Here is a 5,135-nt window from a genome sequence, read left to right as displayed (position 1 = left end):
CCTCAGTCACAGGTGCTCCCATAAGTCTTAAGAAGTTATTCATCGTCAACATCATGTTGCTTTTGTCACCTGCATAACCAGAAAGCATATTGACATAACCAAGAAGGGAAAGTCAAAGCAATTAAATGTGTCGCATGCATAGGGCATATTACATAATATACTCTAGCATTACAAGACAAATTAGATCGAGTCAAATTTTTTTAATTTCTATGAATCATGCAGAGATCTTAGAAGTAAAACTCACTAACTTGAACCTGGTCCTGATTATAGATGCCACCCGCTTCATCAAAATTTCAGATACCTTTAGTTTTTGCTCCAATATAAGATAAAGAGATTTAGAAAGCTTATCTTAGAAATACGTGGGTCTATACAAGGCCTTTCCACGAGAAACTCACGTTTTATCTTTTCTTTACAGGTAAAATTGTTTCCAGATTCTTATGTGAAACTAAAATGCAGCTAACTGAGAAAATTTCTTCAATCAAAGCTTTAATTGAAAAATATTAATTACTGGAAAAGAGAGTTCTTCTGAACAATGACAGGGTCTTTATTTTTAATAATTTGTGACATTTTACTTTTCAATTTTTCTCTATTGTTTCTCAGTTTGTAAAAGCCACTAGTGAAGTATGAACATTACATGCATTCAACAATGAGATAAGTCGTGGAAAGTGTATTAAAAGTTTGCCAATATTTATGTTTAAGGGAGATTAACAATCTATAAGGAAGTTAATGAAAAGAAATCGATAAACCTCTCTTAACTGTCATGTTACTGACTTTCTCAATATCCTTCCTATTTTTAGCCTGCAATGACTCTAACACCCCGAAAATTCGTTATAGTCATTAATATTAGAAATTTGGACCTATTAATGAGAAGTTAAATATCGAAGGACTAAATTGTTTTGTTTACATGATTTAGGGATCAAATCGTGGACTATTCATAATTAAGGACATGCTTAATTAGAAAATCATTTTGTTTTTGGAATAATGAAGTAGATTATATAATTACCATGTATAACTAAAATTTATTTAGGTAATTACCATAATTACATGCATGTATGCCCCTGTTTGAGCCCCATTAATTTTCATTCCATTACATTTCATTTTTCAACCACACAATCTTCCATAAAATAATATTATACGTAAATCGAAAAAATTTTATTCTTTTTCAACCACTTATTTTTCAAAAAAAATACTATTTCACCCATTAATTTTTCCACGTAATGGGGGCCAAATAGGGGCTAAATATGTTAAGTGTGCCAAATTATAGTAAGAATAATGATAATTACCATAAATATGGAATAAATAAAGAAAATTTCCATTCTCACACAAGGAAAGATTCCACGGCAAACACCTTTCTCTCACACACAAGTCACTTCATTGGTCTTACACACAAGAATTCAATAATTGTAAATACCATAAATATGGAGCAAATTAAGGAAAGATTTCATTTTTAATCCATGACAATATTTTATTATTTCCACACACACAAATTCACGTCTCTCACCTTTCTCTCACATACAAGTCTTTGTCCTACATAGGGATGTCAAACGGGACGAGCGGCTCGTTGGCTCGGCTTGTCAAAACTCGGCTCTGGCTTGAGCTTGTCGGCTCGGTCGCTCGGCTCGTCAAAACCCGGCTCGTGGACAGCTCAGGCTCGTCATTTGACGAGCCCGAGCCCAGCAAGGCTTCAAATCCACAAGCTGAGCTCGTGGGCTCGTCAAAAAATTTTAATTTTTTTTTTAAAATGTCCAAAACGTGCAATTTACAAAAAAAAATTAAAAAAATCACGAGCTCACGAGTCACTCGGCTCGATCTGCGAGCTCATGAGCTCATGGGCCGAGCCGAGCTCACCCCCGAGCAACGAGCCGAACTCGAGCTCGGCTCGTCTTCCACGAGCCATGAGATCGGCTCGCCACGAGCCCGAGCCGGCTCGGCCCGGTCTATTGCCATCACTAGTCCTACACACAAAATTTCACAAGTAGACTTTTGGAAAGTCAAGTACTTCACACTTATTTATCAAATTCCATTACGAGGTAAGTGATGGTGTATGTGGTTTATGTGAATTTGTAATTTGTACTTCAAAATTTTGGAATTCGTTTTATGAGCCATATATGTTATGCTAAGAGGGCCGGAGTTTAGTATCGTTATGCACATGAATTGCTACCACCTATGTTCGGAGTAGTTCGTGTGTCTCCTATACGTATGATATGAAATCATGTTTTCCTTAATTTGAATACAAATTACTTATTCACTGCACACACTTATTGAGATTTTCTTAAATCTCACCCTTTAAGTTTTTCCCCCTTCCAAGTAATTAGAGATCGGAAGTTTGGAGCTGGAAATTGGTCGGTGGTTGCGGAATGTTCTAATTTTAATAAAAAGGGAATTCATATTCTCGGAAGATTTCTTTCTTTTTTTATTTAGTTACTTTTGAGAATAAATGTTATTTTTATTTTATCTTGAAAGACATTATATATATATATATATATATATATATATATATTGATATGTTATTTTCTGATTTAATAACACTTAAGCCATTTTCAAGAAATTTGGATGTTACAATGACAATACAACATTCATATACTGTGAAAATATTGCATTCAGAAAGCATAACAAAGAATCACAATTAGCAAGAATCAAGAAAATTTTAATATGGAGTATAATGTAAACAATTAGTAGAGAAGAAAGATAATATTACCATTTTGCAAGCTCTTAATCAGGAGGCTTCCTTTAAAAAATACAGCTAATATACAAAGGCCAGTGCATATTCAGAAAAAAGAAGACATATTTCACTCAGACAGAGTTATAATAGGAACAACTGTAAGAAGGTAAAAGAATAAGTTACACTTACTTTATCCCAGCTTCTAAAAGTCTGATAACCTTGTGAACATCCCTTGCAAATGACTAAAGAAACATCATCAAACACAAAACCATCAGAACAAAACAATGACAATGTTTAGAACAAAGTAAGAAATAAAAAATTCCAAATTTTGAGCTAATCAGAAAAGGCAGTAAACAAAATAATTGGGGGTACAAAATAACTTTCAAATTCAAAATAAATTAATCGAAGAATTTTTTTAAGGAAAAAAAAAACAAAAACCACCAGAATCTACAGCAAAATCAAACTAAGAAAAAAATAGAACCGAAATCTACTTAAAAAATTCCCAGCAAAGAAGGAAAATTACCAGTTCGTATCTCGAAGAGCACAAACACATTGAACAACAAAGAAGAAGAACTAAACGAAAATGAGAAAAAAGTCCGATCTTTCACCTATTCACAAAATCAATTCAAAGAATTTGAAACATCGAATTGAGCAAAGGATTGAAGCATACGTACGATTGGAGATATACAAAGGATATTATGAATGCGGAAGATTTTGACATCCTTTGCATGAACATACACTAGGAGGTCAATTTCATAAACCCCAACCCTTCAATCAAGAATGTTGACTCTCTCTAGCCCCTTCTCCACCACCTTTGATCCGTAAATTCCACCTCCATCCCAACTTTAAACCACCACCAAAAGTCAAAGAAAAATAGAGGAACACCAATAGTTGAGTTAAGCCTTTCGAACGGGAAAACATGATTCGATTTTTGCATGAGAACAAAAATGGGTTGTGTATTAGAAGTAAAATTTTGGAAACTTTGATGTCAGAAGAAAATATTAGAGTTTGTGCATGAGAGAAATGAGAATGGGATACTAAGGCCTGTTCGGAGTAATTTTGATAATTGATTTTTTGATCGTTAGTAAAAAAGTGGGACTACTTATGAGAAAAGAAATAAAAAATTACGATTAGAATAGTGAAATAACAGTCAAAAAATCAATTTTTTGAGGTGAAAAATTACTCTCAAACGTGGTCTAAACGAAAGACAAAGTTTGCCCCATTACATCTCATCAAATTAAATTAAATTTTTCTCGACCCTATTTTTAATCACATAATTTTTAATAAAATAATATTACACATAAATCGAAAACTTTTTATTCTTTTACAACTATCCATTTTTAAAAATACCATTTCACCATTATAATCAAAATTAATATGGACCCAATAAGGGCAAAATATTTTCTTAGATGACATTGCAGCTAAGGAAATAGGCCTCTGTGCCCTGTACAACCAACTTTATTCAAGAAATTAAACATTTCACATGCAAACATTGAAGACAGTAAATTCATACAATTTTATAGGAACCAAGCCGTCAAATTGGGTTGTCAAAGAAACGAAATGGGTTGTCAGAAAAACAAAAAAAGGGCAGGCGCACAACCCTATGAACAGTGCCAGAACAAACCCACTCTTTTAATATAGTAGTGATATAAGGGTGGTTATATTGTTGTTGATACACAAAAAGTTCAGCCCAAATCGAATAGTCCAAGGAATGAAGTCCAATTGGAGAATCCTCAAATCAGATAGCCCAAAGAACGGCACAATCAGGCAATTCAGGATAAAGGCCCAAATAGGGAAGCCCATGAACACGGTAATACCATCGTCCAAACTTACAAGTCACCCAAAATTTGAGCGAATGGATTGCCCAAGATTTAAGCGAATGGATTGCCATACAGTCGTCCAAAGCTGTGACCCTGTTCTCGCCCAAACCTTCGAGTCGCCCAGGATCTTAGCAAACATAAGATGTCATGGTTACCCAAAAGTGCGGTTAATGAAGCAGTTATTGAGTAGCCCTATCACGTTCCACGATTCAAGGAATTCAATTGAAGACGGTTGAACGACAAAAGTAATGGCCGCAGTTAGAGAAGGCAGTTCCATGACAAGTTGGCCACTATGAAGAAAGTGGACAGTTATAGAGCGATCAAGCAGTTTTTAAGCGGTTGATCACGAAGAGATCATCCAGGGAGAATAAAATGAAGAAAAGATATAGAGCAAAGGGCCTCGAATCAAATACTCTCAAACAGAGAATATGTAACTTTCAATTTCCTAGTTTAGATTTAAACACTTATTTTCAGTAACTCGTGTGCTTGCGTCCCTTGGTGGCATTCTATTTTATTTTCCAATTGTAAAGTCATCGCCAATAAAAACACCCCCTCTTGGGACTTTGTCTCAAGAGGTTTGTCACTTACACAATCGTCTGATCCCTTTTTAATTGTTAGCGACTAACCCGTGCGAAACAATTTGGCGCGCCCAG

General features: G+C 34.7%; 1 long non-coding RNA gene across 1 annotated transcript; it reads right to left on the bottom strand.

The window, feature by feature from the left end:
* Positions 1-3,488, bottom strand: LOC111383578. Its single transcript, XR_002700765.1, has 3 exons — positions 3,337-3,488; positions 2,852-2,904; positions 1-69 (listed from the first exon to the last, which is right to left on the bottom strand). It is a non-coding gene; the product is annotated as an uncharacterized LOC111383578 (long non-coding RNA).
* Between the last annotated feature and the right edge of the window lie 1,647 nt (positions 3,489-5,135).

Source organism: Olea europaea, unplaced genomic scaffold (genome assembly GCF_002742605.1).
Source record: "Olea europaea var. sylvestris unplaced genomic scaffold, O_europaea_v1 scaffold272, whole genome shotgun sequence".
Lineage (NCBI taxonomy): Eukaryota > Viridiplantae > Streptophyta > Magnoliopsida > Lamiales > Oleaceae > Olea > Olea europaea.
This window is presented reverse-complemented; position numbering and strand designations above follow the sequence as displayed.